General features: G+C 39.2%; 1 long non-coding RNA gene across 1 annotated transcript in view; it reads right to left on the bottom strand.

The window, feature by feature from the left end:
- The window catches only part of LOC131347265 (uncharacterized), a 17,312-nt gene extending 5,839 nt beyond the window's left edge, over positions 1-11,473 (bottom strand). Inside the window, exon 1 of the long non-coding RNA XR_009203733.1 lies at positions 11,151-11,473. This is a non-coding gene — a long non-coding RNA (uncharacterized LOC131347265). The remainder of the gene's footprint in view (positions 1-11,150) is intronic.
- Positions 11,474-13,116: the final 1,643 nt, after the last annotated feature.

The following is a 13,116-nucleotide window of genomic DNA, read 5'->3' as shown; positions in this document are numbered from 1 at the left end:
AGAAGAAGAAGAACAACAACAACAAAAAAAAAAAAATACATCTCTTGACTAGTGGCTAATCCTGCTGGGGTATTTAAGTGTAATGAAAAAAAAAATGGGTATAGATATAAATTGCTTATGGACATATTTAAAAAACATATATTTTAGAAAAAAAAAATAAAAAAATAAAAATAATGATAAAAGTTTTAAAAAAGCTTGCTTGAACAGTCTGTATTATTTACAAGAGAAGCTTCCTCTCAAAGGGAGATTATAACATGATCCCTTTGAAGTGAACACAGCCCTTAGAGCTCGAACCCCATGTCACAAACCAGAGAGCTGTATACATTGTGAAAGCGGCACTTTATTAACAGTGAACCTTTATTAATAAAGTCTGATGAGATGATGAGTGTATAGATATAGTTATATGGATATAGTTATATATATAGTGTGTATATATATAGTGTATATATATCTATATCTATCTATCTATCTATCTATCTATCTATATATATATATATATATATATATATATATATATATACACACACCTCAGTCGAGCTTGAATCATCATTTGTTTTTCACATTTCAAATAGCTGTGACACAATGCTACTATTTTTCCACACAATCTCCATTTCATTCAAGTGGCTAAATTCCTCTAGCAAACAATTTGAGTCAAAGTTTTCATTTGACTCAATCATGTCAAAAAAAAAAAACCCCCAACAACCTACAAATATAAGCACAATGCCAAGATTTGAGGTCAGAGAATTTTTTTTTTTCCAGCTGAGTCAGATTTGGGCTACTATCATTACAGAAATGACTCTGATTGGCAGCAGGAAAGTGACAGTATGACCTAAACGAAGAATCTTTATTAATAGCCTCTCCGTAATTGTGAGAGACGCTTGAGTCAAATCCAATATTGTATACATCGTAAATGAGTGAGTGAAAAACTTTAAGTCACGTCACTCTGGCTAATATGAACTGCTGCTCGGAGCTTCATGAAGCAGGTCAGGCCTGTATCGACCACTTTAAGGGGTACGGTTCTGGATGTTTGCCAGGAGGTTACAAGTCTATCTGAAGCCTGACTAATTTGAGGGGAACGGACTTGTGCGGTATTTCACTGCACCGCTAGTCATTGTTGGTGATCATTATTTCTACTAATTGGTCACAGTGGCTGTGCTGCAACAAGGCTGCATGTGAAGGATGGATGTCCAAAAAAGAACTCAGTGGAAAAACTGATTTATTTTTTCTTTCTTTTTATTCCGTCTTCACAAAAATCAAGGCAGAAAAAAGAAAAAAAATATCCGAAACCAATGTCAGCCTGATGAGTAAAATTTTTAGTTGAGTCACTTTGTGCTTTAACAATTTTGCATGGTAAGCAAAACTACAGAAATAAAATATAATACATTAAAAAATATGTGCAAAGCAATAAAGAACATGTTTTGAATTGTTGACTGGCTTGGCTCTAATCTAATTAAGATTTTTATTTATTTATTTATTTTTATTTCTAGCATGCAGTCACTGAGGACTTCTCTTTCACAGCCATCCTGATTGCGAGGAGGGACAGGGGACAAGGGGACGCCCGAGGGACACCTGGGTCTCAAATCGGCAACTCTGACTACATCGCATATTGTGCACCTGCATCTATGTCTATTGCTGTATATGATAAATGCAGTGCTTGGTATTTTCTATAAGTGTAATCAAGTGCTAGGTGACGATATAGGATAATTTCACATTTTAAATATTTTATACATGTTTTATTTAATATAACAAATTGATCTAAAATGTTTGTGAGTGTGGGGTTGACTGTGTGATGTTGTTACACCTCGTGTGAAGGTGCTCTTAATGGCAAGCAACGTTTATCTTCAATGAAGAAGATGGCTGTTCTGATTAAGGCCTACATTATGAAGCCAGGGTCATGCACAATAAGACAAAGACAACAAACATATATTTTTTTTAGTAACTTTAAATGATGTTGGTGTGTATTAAGATTATTAAGCATATATTATGGCTTATAAGACAAATCAAAGTCCCTCATGAGCTTAAATACTGAAATACACACAGTGTGTGTGTGTGCATGTATTTTATGGCTCTCCAAAAAATGGTCCAGACCTGAGACCACCTGGTGCCTAACAAATCATAACTTAATAATAATAATAATAATTTTATCAAAACCAGCACAACAATTTTGCAATAGTGGGCACAGTATATTTAACTTTTTAGGTTACACTATTGGTTTAAGTCTAAGATGAGGGCTAGACTTGAGGGAGCACAGGAGGAGAGCTACATAAAACTGGTTCAAAATTTGGACAAGTCAGTGCTAAGCCCAGAAAACTGCCATTGTCGAGCTGAACAAGTAACACATAAACAAAGGTTGTCATTACCATGACAATATCAGTTTATCACATCACATTTTTTTTATCTTAAGGCCTCGAGGTGAGTGGGTTCTTATTTACAACCCCCCCTTTTTTGTATTTTTTACCATGGGTCCTTGTGTCAATATAGAGATGGGATTTAAGTCTAATAGAAATTAGGAATCTTATACAAAGATGTTAATGTGATCACTGAAAGTGTGGTGGTGTGTGTGCACACAAGTTTTAAAGGGTGTGTAACCCGTGTGAGTATATTTAGTTACACAGGACTTCCTCAAACGACTGACAGTAACAATAAGCTTAAAGTCAAACTGTTAACATATAGGAAAGCGTAAAATAAAAAAGCCTGCATTGCTATTTTTAATGTATAATTATATAAATTCAGATCGGACACATGCCAGGAAACTTTATTCGCCACTTCTCTTCCAGTTACTTCTCCTTTGAGCACCAAATGAGATAAATAGTTTTTGTGACAACACCCACACGCTCTCGAACACATATCTATCTTTTACTACATGAGTATTAGCATGTAATACACTCACCTAGTAATTATGTGTAGCTACATGCATTATTTATTAATCTGTCACAAGGAAACAGGATCCTCACACCTTGTCGTTTTTCATGCAATTTGTAAAGCAAATATTTCACCTTCTGGTCAATAACAACAGTACGGACATGCGAAGACTTGGCACAACATTCAGCTTGTGGTAATATTTCTCTCTAGCATTTGAACTTAATTATAACAAACGTATTATTAATAGTGATAACTATCATTTTCTTCAATATATATATAATAATTAAAGTTTCCAACATTGTTAGTCAAGAGAATTTCTATTTCCAAGTGTGACAAATTTTTAAAAGCTACATGGACAGCAAAGAAACACTAGTTATGGTAAAGTGAAAAGTGTGAGAAGCGTCAGGCCTGACACTGTGTGTGTGTGTGTGTGTGTGTGTGTGTGTGTAGTCGAAAATGCATTCACAGTGTGAGATCACAGCCCAACAATAGAATAACAACTGGAAACTGTTTTTTTTTTAAAATGCTGGTAAACTTATATTACAGCTGAAACCATATGACCTGGCTCAAAAAAATAAAAATAAATAAAATAAAATGACTTTCCCCCACACCTTTACACTGTTATTGTGTAGGATTAAAGTAGAAAAAGAAATAAAATTTAAAAAAAAATAGTCCCTCCATGTTGAGATCTTAATATGACCCAAGCATGCTGTTCTTGCTGAAAGTTATTATTATTAATAATAATTATTTTTACATACCCTGTGTATACCTTAAGTGGTGTGAATCCACAGTAGTCTTACACACACACATATATATATATATATATATATATATATATATATATATATATATATATATATATATATATATATATATATAAGCATGATAAGAGTAGAGAGGGCCTGGTTATGCATGTGTGAAGTAAAAAATTTTAATAAATTTTAAATAAATTTGTGCAATATTTTTGTGCTTTCAAGGAGCATAAAGAATCTCCAGGTGCGCAACACACACCCGGGGCAAGTAGGGCTCGAGCTGAACGGTTAATGGAACACACACACACACACACCTCTCTGCCAAGTCTGAAACTTCTTTTTTCTTCTAGCACTTTTTCAATTAACCACTCCCACACATTAGAAGCTACACAAATAGCAAAAAATAAATAAAAAAAATCAGACCCCTGGATCTTGTAATGTGGTTAAAGAAGAAAAAAAAAACAAACACACAAAACAGGGTGCCTATAATTCCCCCTAACACATGACAAATAATCAGGACAGTAATGAAAAGAACAAAAAATTGCATACACGAAATCAAAAGCTCTAACATATAAGAGATATCTGTAAGAGTTAACTCTATTGCATGACCTGAGAACAAAAAGTAAAAGACGTGGGCCAAAACTGTCACTCTGAAAGTAGCTGAGCTCATCTACACACACACTTCAAGTAACGAAGCCATCACACATGTGCCATCTCTACAGTTAATGCCATGCTGGATATCATCATTCCAATAAAGCAGGGTCTTTATTTTTCCCACCCTCCTCTCCTCTGCTCTCCTCTCTTCATCTCAGTGTGTCCTGTATGAAAAGTTACACGTCATGTAACACAATGGAGAGCAATCATCTCACATTAACAAGGCCTACTGGGTAGAAAACAGCTCGTAATGAATGCATAATGGAGATCTGAGTAAACATGGTACATTGTCCAGTTCCAACGCTATTTTGTTGCAAGGAACTTTTCCCCAGACGCTGCGTGGCTGGACGTAAAATGGCGCAAATAGCCTTAGAGAAACTCCCCCGAACAGTAATTTATGCCTCGGCACGGTTTCACATCCAGAACCCGCTCTTTTTTTTAGGCTTTCACACACAACAAACTCGACACAAACAGGTAGAGGTTAGTTTAGTAAAAGAGGTTGGAAAGCCTTACCAGCCCGGTTGGGTGAGTGTGGTGTAGTTTATGCGGCTCGCGCTGTCAGTGGAGAGAGAGAGAGTGTGTGTGTGTGTGTGTGTGTGTGTGTGTGTGTGTGTGTTGAGTGCATCAGGGCGAGCGGACTGCACCAGCACATCCGTTACTCCCGCTCAAAACCGAAGATGTAGAAAACACCCAAAACGACCTTTTCTCCGGTAAATCGCCGTCGAAACCGAATCTCGAAGCCTTGTAGTATTTTACAGAATTTTTCAAGATTTTTCCGAGCATCGCCTGATCATTTTTTTTTGGGGGGGGGTTGTTTTTTACCCCCCCCCTTATTTAAAAAATAAAAAAATAAATAAAAAATCGCTGCTTTTTCCATAACGCAGCTCGGAGACGAAAAAAGAAAAGAGAAAAGTCTTTTCCTCCCACGGACTCCGTATCAGCGCGAGCCGCTTGATCAGCACCGACTGTCCGTTAGCACGCGCGCGGAAAATAAAACACGCAAAAGCAACAACGAGAAAAAATAATAATAATAAAGGTGTCCGTATTTTTTTCTTCTTTTTAATCGTTTTTTTTTTTAGTTCTCCATTATCCGCAGTGTCGGGCCGGAGCTCTTGTGCGCAGTCAGTGTTGATGTTATCGCGGCTCACTCGAAAATGGCGCCGAAAGTGACTGTTCATTCAAATCGTGAGGAGCCGCCCCCAAGCTCGCATGGGCATGCCGGGAACATGGACTGACTTTAAGAGCTTTGAAGGTGGCAGACTCTTTCTTTTTTTCTCTCTCTCTCTCTTTTTCTTTTCCTTTTTGGCCAACTCAGGCACATTTTCACCGCGAACACATTCTGAATGTCTGTAACGTCCAGTGTGTTTTTTTGGTGGGGGTGGGGGTGGGGGGGTACCGAAGCGTTCTGACAGAGTTGGGAGTGAAAAGTGCGCGAGGACACCGCGTTTGATAAAGAACGTGAAAAAAAAGAAGAAAAGAAAAGATAATGAAAAACAGAAAGCACGCTCATGTAGCACTGAGAGGTCAATTAGGCTAAACCCCTCACACACACACACACACACACCACTACCCCTCATCCTTATGCACTTAATGTAAATGTATCCCTAATGGTCAACGGTGTAAAATGTCCTTTCTGCTCATTAAAAGAAAAGAAAAGCTGACCTCAGATGCCAGTTTACTAAATTGCTGGCATATAGTTACTTATTATTTACTATTATTATTATTTTTCATCTGCAGCAGTCTGAAGGTTGTTAACTAGCCTACTAACTTTTGTTATAATTCCTCCAGGCCTGGTTTTAAACTGATAAGGAGACGAGTAGAAGTAGATGAACACCAAACCACAGGCTTTCTTTTTTCATATTCTGGCATACACCCTTGCTCTGCTGTAAAATCCGCTTCTAAATCTATATGCAATGTCATACATGGATAACATGCGGTAGTCAATAAGTAGTAGTTCATAATTCATACACAAATACAATACAATGAAAACCTGCGTTTAGTTTTGCAGTAATAAATAAATGTGTATTGTGTATGTTTGTCTTTCTAACTTTGTCAGAACTACTTGATCATGAACGACGACTTCATGGCACATGATGTTATTATCACATGGACTTTGTATATATTTATGAACACTACATGTGCATCTATACCCGAAACCAAATATATTTATTCAGATGTATTTTTATAGCAAAGAAAAAAAATAAACATGTTATATTAAGTATCACCAACCAGCTTTCTTTTATAACCAAAGAAAGTGCCAAAATTCTTATTCACACCTCTGTTTGTTTTCACTTTAATTCTTCTGGTCATTTAATTGTTCACTTTAGCAAAAAAATGGTTTGGAGCACAGCAAATTAAGGCCTCGTTTTCTTTGTACATACATAGTATACACCTATACATAGTATAGGTGATTTCTGTTTCTGTTTCTGTCTATGAGCAACAATATTATATCTCTTCAAAATGATATGAAACTACGATTCGCAGTATATTATCTGAAATTATGAATCACTATATATTATCGAACACTATACAAAATCAGTCATAGAGCAACAGATTCTGGTGACCTTAAATTGTGACTAGTCTCCTCGAGCACGAGGGAGAGCCGTTTTAAAAGAGATGCTGATTACAAGAACACATCCGAATTTTTCCTCTTGGTTATACTGCTCCATGGACCGTGTTTGTCATAGCTGAGATCTGTACAGAAGTATGAACAATCAGATTTACTTGAGCGGGACTAAAACGGTGCCCAAAGTTAGTCACAATTTATCAAATGAAATCACAGCTAAAACATACAAAGCAGTATTCTGTGACATATATTTCAGTTAACCCTGGGGATCTAACAGTCTACTGCTAACAGTCTACTGATATAATTACAGCTGTTTTTTTTTTTAAAATGAGAATTAAAAAGAAATTTTTAAGAATTATTCACTTCTACAAAAGCTTCCACTTTATATTTCTGACATTTACCACACACAACATGCCAATGTCTATAGAGGCCTATACCAAACTACAGTGACCTTGGCACTACAATGCCTTCAGACCTCTGCTTATATCTTTAAAAGGTCAAAATAAATTGCTTCGTAGTATAATCTATAATTCACTTACTCGAGCTGTTATTGAGACGCTGTCTACTTCGATCTAATTGGCCATTTTATACGCAAACACTCCTCACCCTACAATGAAATGACTCTCTGTACATGTTTGTAGCACTGTTATTTACATGTTGCTAAGGCATTTACATAAAAAGTCCACAAGGCTATTTGAATGCCTTTTGTATGATGTGGATAGATGAGAGCTATGTACCTATACATCCTGTCAAACAAGGTCAGCATGGGAGTGGCCTAATAATGGTTTCTCATTTTCCATTTTTGGTAGCGTCAAGCACTAAAAAAACATCAACTCAGACCAACATGTGGCGTAAATTCCACCACATGATTAGCACCTCTAATGAATATCGGAGATCCAAATGGCTGTCACTTCTGAGATGTTGTTGTCATCACTGACTCAGGTAAATTCATTACAGCTGTGTTTGAAGGCCCTCTGAGGACGGGAAGATAGATCTAAACAATAACTATTGTATTAGTTAACAGCAGCTGTTAGCTATAGAGATGAGGTTTTGGAGTTTAGATGCAGCTTGACATTCTTGCGAACTAGGTACATTTAATAAATAAAATTCTTTCTGATTCTGATTTATTGCTACAGTCATCCTTTATATTTAAACAAGGTTTAAACCATCAGAGAACTCTTTGAAGATAACAATTAAGGTAACAATGCTTCTACGGGATTGTACTCTATACCTTTGCTCTCTCACCACCAGAAACACAGCCAAGTCTGCTGCACGTCAAGTGAACTTTCATGCACCCCGTCACTTGTCAGACACCGCTTTATTGTGTAAGAATAGGCGTAGTTGTAAGGGGCAAGCGTGTGCGTGTGTGTGTGTGTGAGTGAGTGAGAGAAAAGGTTTTGTTCTCATTGAGGAGGCTCAGCCATCTCCCCACCCCAGACTAAAGTTGTCTGTAGCAGCTGCACCCCGTGATCTCCCCTAAACAGTGTGGGAGGGGGCAAGTGTGGGTACACGTCACCCCCACACACACCCTCCCCTTTTATAGAGGCCAAAGCTGCACACTTAAGTGACAACATCCATCAAAAGCCAATAGACGCCTGCAGGTCAAGCCTGAGAACACAACAGTGACCTCTGACCCCTGTTAAGTGAGCTGGCCTAACAAGACATGACCGCTGACTCACGCTGGTTTATTTGGTTTATTTCACCAATTAGAGTCCTAAGGGGGGGAGACAGGGGGGATTACAAATGTGACACCCTTCAGATTACATGACGTGAACAAAAAAAAAGTCTTTATAAGCATTTATAATATGATAATATGTTCAAGCTCGAAGTGAGACTCCTTGATTACGTCTCCTAACCCTCAAGCATCTTAAATAGACATCGGTGTTGAGTGACGTTCTTTTCTGATGAATCTTTAAAATCCGATGCTGAATTCTCTAATGTGATCATAATGCTTCCCACAAATGTCAAACCATTTTATCTATCTTGAGCTGTTTCTTATCACACAATGTCACAACGATGTAAGTGTGTACATTATATTTAAACCTTTTTTTGTACCATCAGGTCTGGTCAGGAAAATAGAAGTACAAAAGTAGTCTAGTAATCTACCGCCTTCTTTCATGAAGTCACTGAGGTTTATAGCAGAAGAAGTACCTTAATACACTGTTGATGTTCACAGTAGGCTAACATTTAACCGATACACAGCTAATCACACATGCTCTGTCAAAAAAGGTGTTGTAGAGATATAATTTGTTGCCGAAAGCGCTAACAAAGCTCCTTACGGTCTAATTATCTACCACTACAATTATGTTCCACTAAGGGTGCAAGAAACGTAGGGTAGCCTGTGCACGGTCGTGACAGGACGACAGTCGTACCATGGGAAACAGCTTCTTTATATCACTGTGCACATGCTTGATATTGTTCTTTTTCAGCGTGGTCGATTTCAAAGAGATTGACCTTGAAATTAAACGTGTTAATGTGATCACTGGTCTGTCTACTTAAACCATGGTGTCACAGTGATAAATATGCCATGATTTTTCAAGCTGAGGTTTTTAATGTGTTGCATACAAAAAAACAAAAACACTGTGCATTGTGTACTGCAGGACTTTTACACTTGGTGATCAATTTCAAAGGATTTCGAAGGATTTCTATACGGCCTCGATAAGACCGATCAGAGGAAAATTAAAAGAACATTCCGTAAATTTTACTTATAGCACTTATATCACAGGCTTGGTTACAGGGAAAGAAATAACTGTTAATGGAGCAAACACTTTGTGTTTACAAATGCATGACGGGAATGATAAACAACGTCTAAAAGAAATATTGTGGAAAAAACTAATTCAGTCTGTTTGTGATACCATGCTATAGTTATTCTTGACATCCTACCAGGAAATATAAATATACTGGTTAATACCTTTTTGTCTGAGTCCACACACACACACACACAAACACACACACACATGCAGACACACACAGGGGTGAAAGCAAAATGTTCTACAAAATAAAATAAAGACTATGTATGTTTTTATCCTGGGACATTAGTGTTAAAATGTCTCAGGCTGCATGTGCATCAGTCAAGTCCAGAATAAGCGCTTCTACTATTAGGATGCAACTCTAAACAGACTACAGATATATATACAGGCATCCTTTATTTCAGGAAAGTATAAAATTCTGTTATGAGACGGTTTATCTAGCAATGTTAGACACAGTCTAGCTGTGATGCTGAGGAACGAGCTCGTGCCTGCTCTCTCCAGCGCCAGCGGTACGAACTCAAACCCGACCGGAAGTCCCGCCCCTCGAGCTCTACCTCGATGATGTAACCCCCCCTGTCCAAATTTAGCACGTTGTTGATGCCTCAGAAGTTTTTCCTCTGGCTGAGAGCGCTGTCCGTTACTCGACGTCACCACTATCCTGTTATTATTGTAAACAGTCTAGCCGTTTCTTTACCGAAGCCCTCCACTGAGCGAAAAAATCGCCTCGCTTCTTTGTTTCGCAAAAGTCAGTCGGCAGAGATTTTTTATTTATTTTTTTATTTTTTCTTACAATACAAAAAAAAAAAGAAGAACTGCCCGGACTATTTATTAATAAACCGCTATGTGTGATACAAAGCTCTGGAAACGAGCAACATGTGTGAAAAATGTGTATTCATTTCGAGATTGTCGCGAGAGTAACCTATCTCCGTTGTCCTCAGTTTGAATGTGAGCTCCTAATAAATAAATAAATAAATAAATAAATAAACCCGGCACACAGAAAGAAAAAGCCTCCGCCTGGGACTGAAATCAAACAGGAATTAAAACACCCAATGACAACAACAACAACAAAAAAAAAACAATATGAAATTCATACTTATGGCATTAACACCAGGGAACCTCTACTGGATTTTCTCCATCCTTTTGTGTCAAAGCGTACCCTAAACCTGCCACCAAACCCTAACAAACAATATTATTTGGGGGGGGGGAGAAAAAATAGCGCCGTTCTTTTCTCTTTACACCCAACAACTGTAATGCGCTCTCGCGCTCTCGTTGTTTACCTCCCCCGCTCCTGGAGGAATTTTGATAAGCTAGATAATGAGCCGACGGGTTTGCCCGGGAAACAACGCTGCAACTTTCATCCTCGAATATTAAGCCAGTGCACGACAACACACCTACATGTACATTGTGTTTATAAGGAAGCCCAACAACAAAGCGCGTTAGGTCGCGTTTTCCTAATAACGCGCAGCTACACAGATATATAGGCTATAGACGGGGGGCCGGTGGGGGGGTGGGGGTTGAGGAAGGGGGGGGCGCGAAAGGTTTGCGATTGTATAATGATATACTTACTTCAGCGGTGGAAACCTGGAAAGCAGCGCTTATAGGCTACCCATCACATCGTAACGTGCACGGAGAGCCGAAAATCAGAAATAATATTCCAGCAAACTGGCACACCGGTCTCCGGTTAGCGCGCGCCAGTCGAGTCGGCTGTATCTCTCTCGCGCTCTCTCTCGCGCTTTCTCTCTCTCTCTCTCTCTCTCTCTCGCTCTCGCTCTCTCTCTCTTTCGCTCTCTTTTTTTGCAATTATACGCCAAGCTTCAAGGAAGTTGTCCTTTTGTTCCAGCATTTATACATTGCGTCAATGTTGCGAAAAGAGGAGGCGGAGCGGTGGCACTTGGAGTAACGAGAGAGAGAGAGAGAGAGAGAGAGAGAGAGAGAGAAAACACAAGCACACGACCTTATGTACACAAACCCAGAAATCCTCCACCCTAACAAAACCGGCGGATCAGCTCGGGTCACGTGCTCCAGCGCTCGCACCCTCGTCTACGGCAAAGTTAGCGCGGAGCGATGCAGGACGCTCGCCTTTTTTTCTTATTTTTTTCTCCCGCTCGGTTTCGTGTATACGGCTCACGGGAAGTGGGTAGACGAAGTGGCCCGGCAATTCTTCACCAATGCGCTCCGTGATGGAAAAACTGAACGTGGTGAAAGCGAGTGCATGGGCGCGCGCGTGCGTGTGTATCTCTGTGTGTGTGAGTGTGTGTGTGTGTGTGAGAGAGAGAGAGAGAGGGAGGAGAGAGAGAGAGAGAGAGCCGGTGTGTGTTGGCTGTCAGCACTGAGCGCGCGCACCCTGCCGTAGCGAAACCGATGGTTCAATGCACGGAGAGAAAACGTTTCCTCCGTTTTCATGATGTCTGTACTTGCTATTTGAAGTAGTAGAGAATGTTTTAAATGGTGCTCGCACTGGGTTGCCCTATAGCTCGCTGTTACAGCCGAGTTGCATCACGAAGTTTGCTTACCGCTCTGCTGTCAATCTTTTTTTTCTGGTTTCGCGCGACGACCAATAAATGCTGCCGCTTGTCCCTCAGGTAACTGGACGGGTTCAGTGTGTATTATTATTATTATTTTTTTTTTCATTTGGCAGTGATCTCTAGCGGTATTCAATAAGCTATTTCTATGTTTGATATTTTTAGGTTATATTTGTCTATCACTATTTTAGAGCTGCATATGCATAGAGCTGTGTGCATGTTAAGCGTTCGCACTTACGCTTTATAGGGAAAATGATCCCTCTATTAACCCAAAAGGTTTTACCAGAGTGCAATCTAGGAAACCTTGAAGTTCTGTGTAGATCTTGAGAACAAAGGGTTGCCCTTACAGAAGAGTTTCTGAGAGCCCGTGCATCCCCTCCCCATTAAAGAGTGCAGCTATTTAATCTTATATCAAGCGCGTGACCAATAACAGGTGGTTGTCTGATGCTACAGGACAAACTGGAGAACAGGCAGTGGTTGAGGTTTTCCACTTGACTAGGCATTATTTCTCATGTGGGATCTTGATGGAGGTTTCACCATGAATTTGAGCTGAATTTGAGACTTGGTGGAACATGAAAATACTCATGATCAACACCTCGATCGACTCAAAACTAACCTCAGACTCATTGCTTACAAGTTATTATTTTTTTACAGCAAAGGTCAATATAAGCCGAATGTGCGACAGGTTGCTCTCACAATTCAAAGACAGACCAATGAAAAGTTTGTTTTATTTGAACTCTCATGCTCTAAGAATTAAAAGGAAGTGAGCAACCCTAATACTACTGAAAATGTATCATCGGTCCCTGGTGGTGTAGGCCTGTAAAGCCCACACAGCCCATCTTTGTAGAGGTCATCTGAGCTTTGGTGTCACCTGTCAGTCGATATAGGTGTATCTGTTCCCTAACACCCAGGGGAGGACAAGTCCATTAATGCCTTCTTGTGTAGATGTATAAGGTAAACAAAACTCCAAGACCCTAGAAGGAAAGCGAATGAACTTCCAGTCTAGTGAC

This window comes from Hemibagrus wyckioides, linkage group LG26 (assembly GCF_019097595.1).
Source record: "Hemibagrus wyckioides isolate EC202008001 linkage group LG26, SWU_Hwy_1.0, whole genome shotgun sequence".
NCBI lineage: Eukaryota > Metazoa > Chordata > Actinopteri > Siluriformes > Bagridae > Hemibagrus > Hemibagrus wyckioides.
This window is presented reverse-complemented; position numbering and strand designations above follow the sequence as displayed.